This window comes from Lolium perenne, chromosome 6 (genome assembly GCF_019359855.2).
Source record: "Lolium perenne isolate Kyuss_39 chromosome 6, Kyuss_2.0, whole genome shotgun sequence".
Taxonomy (NCBI): domain Eukaryota; kingdom Viridiplantae; phylum Streptophyta; class Magnoliopsida; order Poales; family Poaceae; genus Lolium; species Lolium perenne.
Genome location: NC_067249.2, coordinates 3310978 through 3318635, shown reverse-complemented (window position 1 = coordinate 3318635; position 7658 = coordinate 3310978).

Here is a 7658-nt window from a genome sequence, read left to right as displayed (position 1 = left end):
CTGCCTAGTTTGACCAATATAAATGAGACAAGTTGCAACATTGAAACAAAGAGAAGATCAACCCCCATTTTGAAATCTTGCAAACCTGCACCAAATTGACCACCACCACCACCATTCTACTCCTCTAATTATATAAATGAGATACACCAAAAATATTTCCAAAATTCAACAAAAATTCTCTTGCGGCCATTATTACAAACACCTTGTGGGCATACTCTAGATATGTGCCCATACTGATTTTTTTAAGGTGGACTAGGTCCAACCCTGACCCCTCTGCCTCCCTCTGCACCCCACTAGCCTCTCATGACCTAACCATGTCCTTGCCAACACTATGCCAAGCCCATGTCATTGCATATGACAATCCTTTTGGCCATGATCAATTGTGCACCCCCTAGCCTCCTCTAGCTTTGCTCACCTTGTCAATTCACCTGGAATCACCCCACTTGACCAAGCCATGGACTCAGAGACCAAAATATTGCACAAGAACTCACAAATCCTGACCATGCCGGCCCTCATGCTCACCACCCTGCCACCCCTCTCTCCCTTCACCTCAGCTGAGCCACACCATGTCTTTGAGCTTGACCTGACCCTGCTGACCCTGCCAGACATGATCTTTGGTGGAGGAGAGCAAGTGGTTGACCAAAACAAGCATGCCATTGCCCATAGTCACCAACCCGAGGACATCACCCTCCCTCTGCGTGTACACTGCATCCCATCGCGTCCCACTGCGCCACTAGCTTCCTCTCACTCCCACGCAACTACTAGACATGACTGTTGACCTGCCCACGCACTAGGACGATGCCATGACACGAGGACGCCCACGTCGGCCTCGTCCTCGCGCGCCCTGTACACAACGCCAGCGACTCCACCACTGTGCACGCGTCCTCCTCTACCCCCTACCTCCCTGCTGACGCCATGGCACGAACCAGAGAACCCTGCACCTGACGCGCCCGACGACGTCGCCACCATGCCGGCCATGCCGCGCCTCCCTCCCCTGGAGCCTATAAAAGCAGCCCTCCGCGCCCTGGACAGCACCACACAACCCAGCAGCATCCCCTTTCTCCTCCTAGCACCTCCCTCTCGCCCTCCTCACAGCTCACCGGAGCAAAAGCTCGCCGGCGGCCACACCAAAAGCCACCCCATTTCTCACCACCTCAGCCTCCAACACCTATACCCTCTTGTAGCCCTTGGAAAACCCAGCCGATAAAGCCCAAGCTCACCGGAAACCGTGGCCTGAGCTGGGAGATCTCGCCGTCGCAAGCCGGCAGCATCGCGAGGTAGGCGACGAACCAGCACTGTCGGATCCAAATCCAACGTCCCACGCTCCCCGCGCGTGCCTGACGTGCATGCGCCATGCACGCCAGGCCCGGGCAGCAGCTGGGCCGGCCCAACTCCTTTCCCGCCCCCGTGTGAAATTTGAATTTCGTTTTATTCTTTTTTCTGTAATTTACACACTGATGCATTGCTAGAATTTAAATAGTTTCAAATTTACAAATCTAAATTTAATGATTCAAAATGTTTTAGAAAGCTCATGAAAGGCTCCATCCAACCACACTGGATTCAAGTCAATATATGTCATAGAATTTGAATGGTAAAAATGACAAATCAGTAACTTTTCAGAGTTCAAACAATTATCTAAAATCAACCATAAACTATTTTTAAGTGATTCCATCTCTCATAAATCACATTTGATGTTGTCTAATTGATTATGTAATAAAATACCATAGTTGTTTGCATGATCAGGGCCTAGTCTAAAAAAATGGCTCTATGGCTATTTCTAGTCCATTTAAATGGTGCCAAATGATTTATTAAATAGTATGGGAGTGTTTCTCTCATTTAAATCTTGTCACAAACAATTCAAAAGGAGATAGATACCATGGTCTAGTAAATCTCATGTGGCATTGTTTGATGATATTAAATCATTAATATGTTAGGATTAAATTGCATGAGGTGCTTCACCTCATTTAAATCATTTTCTTAAATGATAAGTATGAAGAGGTTGACTTTGGTCAACCTAGGTCATATATTATTCATGAAGGAAATTAAATCTTAATAAGATAATGAGAGGAAATTATTTCTCTAAAGAAGGAAAAGAAACACCTTAATTAGTATGAGAGGAAATTATTTTTCTTAAATAAGAAAACAAAGTCCACCAACCTAGTATTAATGTGTGATGCTAGCCTAAGTTGTGTGACTCATGTGTGTGCTTAGTTTGGTATTCAAGTTTGGTGTGGTGATTGTATACCTCGTATTCGATTATAGACGCTAGTACCGGAGACTATCCGGAGGAGGAGGTATTCTACCAAGAAGAAGAAGAGAACTTTGATCACTACCCCAATCAAGGCAAGCTAATATTCTTGCAAAGTGCAAAGCTCTACCAGGGCAGGGCACACTCACCTATTACTTTATGCTTCATGATCCCATCCCAAGTTTTATCCTTGCAAAGTTGTTACTTTATTTATTAAAGCTTACTTTTATAGTTAACTTTGTTCTAAGTATAGAATAGTACAAGAGTATCAAACTTAGCCTAGATAGCTACAAGCTAGTTAGCACCCCTCATGACTAGTTGCTAGTGCTAAACTAAAATTGACTACTCTAGATGGGAACTTATGAAAACCAATGAGTTTGAAAACCTTCGAATGATGAGTCATTCTATTGAAAGATTTTGAAGATGAATATGACTTGTGAATGCCATGGTGAACTTTACAAAAACTGATGGTTGGGTTCGGATGCGATACCATTCCAATTTTTGAGTACCCCCACAATACCTGATTATGGGTAAAGACTTAACTAGAAATTTATGTGCTTTAGTATGGGTTCCCTCTAAACAAGCGTCATCGGGGTTATGCCGAGGGCTGCCTCCACAAAGAAATATGAAATGATGTGAGATGACGTGAAATGAGGTGAATGTCCGGCCCAAGCCCTGTGCGCTCCTGTGCCGACGGTTTGTCTTCACTGGGAGGCCAAGCTCATGGGGAGAGGTGCCTATACTAGGGTATGTAAGTGGATGGTTATGGTTGGTAGTCCGCACACGGAGTGTGATAAATCGGGGCCAGTTAACCCTGACGGATTATTGCAAATGTTGTGGCACAAGTGTACGACCTCTGCATAGGGTAGAACTATTCGAATAGCCGCGTCCACGGTTATGGACGGTTGGAAAGGCCATACTGTTCCGTCATCAGACCATTTTCAAAAATGTGGCATATGACTTGTGACTTGAACTTGAAAGGTGAATGGTGAATTTGACTTGAATCACAACAGAGTTGTGGGAATGACCCTAATGTTCCCACTTGAGTTAATTAGCAAATGAGGAGGCTTTACAAAAATGTTTGTGAACTAAAATTTGGCTTTATGCAAATAAACTTAGAGCTTAGCACCCCATTACTATAGTTGATAGTGATTACATTAGTATTAGTTTGCGAGTACTTTAAAGTACTCACGGCTGTGTCCCTGGCTATTCAAATGGCCAGACTATGAAGAGGAGTACCCGAACCAGGAAGAAGGACAGCAGGACGTCTACGACAACTAGGACCACTCCTGACGTCAACAGTTGCCTGTGGAATAGATGGACTACTACTACGCTACTTCGCTTCCACTATGTGTTTTGTAATTGATCAATAGATCAACTATTATTGTAATGAGACTGGATCATGTGATCCTTTGTTGTAAGAGAATTATGTGTTGTAATGAATGATGTTCTGTGATATCAATCTATTATGTCTCGCAAAAACAATATTCCTGGGATTGCGATGAATGGCATAATAGGCATCTGGACTTAAAAATCCGGGTGTTGACAAGTTGGTATCAGAGCCATTGTTTGACCTTAGGAGACCCTAGTTAGAATGGACGTCTGAAAAACTTAGTTTCAAAACAAAGGAAGTGAATATTTGTGAAAACTTATTCTCACTCTTATCCTTGAGATCTTTTTCAAAATGAGAAATTCATGTTCTACTTTTCCTGGAAAAGTCTACATAAAAGTTGGCACACTTGATCACTTCACTAACTTACTCATCCTAAATGGTTCACAGATGGAGTACAACTATGAGTCCTATCAGCTGGGCCACGGAGGAAACCTAATGTTCGAGAAGGATTTGAAGCAACTAGTTGAATATTTAGGACGCCCGTATCCCGAGTTCTTCGGAATACCCCTCAACAATCCATCGGGAGGACCACCTCGGTGGGAAGTTACTGCAGATCTGAGAGGAAGCCTTGGAGCCCCAATATGGGACACCATCTGGTTTTCTGTAACGGGAAACACTTGGAAGGAAGGACTAGTCAGAGCTATGCAAGAAGTAATTGCCCGTCTGTGCGGACAGAATGTGAACAAGCTCAAGAACACTCGCTTCATCTACTACCCAAGACATGATCCCATGGGAAGACCAATAAACATGCCACCGCACCCGGAGATGAACCACTATGTTGCATACCTAGACTTCATGCTGTACAAGACCCGCAAGGAGTTGGACAACGCCCTCGCCGTTCGCCAAGCACATTACCCGTGAAGACGAAGAATCCACCCTGAAGAGTAGTATCACTAAAGCACTTGAGTAGGTGTGAGTTTGTATCAGGATCCCCTTGTATCGTAGAACGAATGAATGGTTCTTCAAACCAACGGTGTGTTAGCTTTGTAATGTGTGATGCTTGGTATGAATGAAAAAGTGTTGTGGTTTTTACCCCCGCAACACTACTCAAATTTTCAAGTTATGAACTTTTTAAACTTTAACAAAACCTACCATAGAAATTTCCCTCTTATCTTATCATCTACCTCACTGTTCAGATGGCCCCTCCAACCCGCAGCACCAACCAAGACGCCATGCTGCAGATGTTGCAGATGATGATGGCAGACCGAGAAGTAGAAAGAGCTGAAAGACAAGCCAACATTGCCGCACTGCAGCAGATAGCCCAGAACAACCAAGGCCATGGAAACCATGATCACCCTGGATCAAAGTTGAAGAATTTCCAGAACACTAACCCTCCAATATTCAACAAGACTGAAGAACCCCTAGATGCTGATGACTGGCTCCAGACAATGGAGAACAACCTCGAAGTTGCGGGAGTTGAAGCCACAGAGAAAGTGCTGTTTGCCACGCACTACTTAGCAGGACCCGCAAGAGCTTGGTGGACCAGCACCCGTGCCATGAATGCAGGACAGATGATGACCTGGGAAGACTTCAAGCTGAAGTTTAGCAAGTACCATGTGCCCCAAGGACTGATCAAGAAGATGAGAGATGAGTTCCGCGAACTCAAGCAAGGAAGGATGTCCGTGGTGGAATACCGCGACAGGTTTCTTACTCTGTCAAGGTACGCCTCGGATGAGACCGACACCAACGAGAAAAGGAAGGAGAGATTTTTGAACGGACTGCACGACGAGATGCAAACTGTGTTAGTGAACATTCCGTTCGCTGACTTGGAAGCCCTGGTGGACTCTGCCATACAGATGGAAGGGAAGCTACACCAAGCCAATGAGAACCGCAAGCGCAGGATGATGAACCAGAATGGACCCCACCATAACCAGAAGTACCGCAACCACTCTGGAGGATTCACCCCAAGGCACAACAAGCAACTACTCAGAATTATCGCCCCAACTACACCAACAACAACGGAGGACCCCCGAAGCCCGGAGGCAACAACACCAACAACCCCAGCAACAACAATAACAACCACAACAATAACAACAATGGGAACAACAACAACACCAAAACTGGCCCGAGGACGGGAAGCAATGCCATTCCCGTCACTCCCAAGGACAAGTCAACTGTAAACTGCTATGAATGTGGAGTTGTGGGTCACTACTCCAACGAGTGCCCCAAGAAGCTTGCCAAGATTGCCGCCAATACCGCAGCACCTGCTCAGCAACAGCTCCGCTTTGCAGGAAGAAGGAACCAGAACAACAACAATGGCCGTTTCTACCACACGACTGCCACTGAAGCTCAGGAAGCACCACAGGCCATGCCAAGTATGTTTTCCTGTTAAATCATATCGCCCAATCTCTCTTAGGAACCTAACTTTTCTTAAAATCTCTGGACGAGATTTGTTTAAGGGGGAAGGGTTTGTAACATCCCAAATTTTCAAACAAAGAAGAAATTCAATTTCCCTTTTTCCAAATTTTGGAACCAACAAAAACTTTTATTAATTTAAGTTTGATACCTAGTGATCATACTTATATGTTGTGTTATTGCCATGATTGATTGTTGAAGTATTTTGAAATACATAAAACCCTAAACCCTAACTTTCTCAAAAACCAAATAAGATCAAATAGGAAGAAACTAAAAGAAAATAAAAAGACATATGTGGGCATGTGGCCCTAATATGCAAATCTTGACTAATACCCTTTTTACCTTACTAAATGATGGTGAACCATTGTTAAACAACACTAAACCCTAAACCTCACCCCTCTTCTCACCATCCATTATAAACAAAATAAGAAAGGAAAGTAAATTAAAAAGAAAAGGCCTATGTGCCTATGGCTACTTTTGTGAAACTTTTATTTAGACCTTTCTACCTTTGCTAGATGGTTTGAAAATATTAAGAAACCCTACCTAGCACTCAACAAATTCAATCCAATGTGAAACAAAAGAAAATAAAGAAAAATCCAAAATGTCCATAGAGGCAAATGAGAGGAAATGGCCAAAAATGCAAAATTGAGCAAAAGGCCACAAAACTTGGTTTGATGGCTTGGATTACATTCTTATACCCTTTTAACACTCAACCACATCAATGGGATCAAGAAAAACCAAATAAAAATAAAAATAAATGCAATTTCCAACTCACATATGATGATGGTCACTTTGGTGATTTATATCATCTTACCCACTTTGAGCCTTGTTATTAAGAGATTCTTAAACCAAAACCCCTCACTTCTTTCCACCTCATCCAAGACCATGCCAAGGTGAACATTTTTGGTGTTGACCCTCATGGTTGACTCTGCCTAGTTTGACCAATATAAATGAGACAAGTTGCAACATTGAAACAAAGAGAAGATCAACCCCCATTTTGAAATCTTGCAAACCTGCACCAAATTGACCACCACCACCACCATTCTACTCCTCTAATTATATAAATGAGATACACCAAAAAGATTTCCAAAATTCAACAAAAATTCTCTTGCGGCCATTATTACAAACACCTTGTGGGCATACTCTAGATATGTGCCCATACTGATTTTTTTAAGGTGGACTAGGTCCAACCCTGACCCCTCTGCCTCCCTCTACACCCCACTAGCCTCTCATGACCTAACCATGTCCTTGCCAACACTATGCCAAGCCCATGTCATTGCATATGTCACTCCTTTTGGCCATGATCAATTGTGCACCCCCTAGCCTCCTCTAGCTTTGCTCACCTTGTCAATTCACCTGGAATCACCCCACTTGACCAAGCCATGGACTCAGAGACCAAAATATTGCACAAGAACTCACAAATCCTGACCATGCCGGCCCTCATGCTCACCACCCTGCCACCCCTCTCTCCCTTCACCTCAGCTGAGCCACACCATGTCTTTGAGCTTGACCTGACCCTGCTGACCCTGCCAGACATGATCTTTGGTGGAGGAGAGCAAGTGGTTGACCAAAACAAGCATGCCATTGCCCATAGTCACCAACCCGAGGACATCACCCTCCCTCTGCGTGCACACTGCATCCCATCGCGTCCCACTGCGCCAC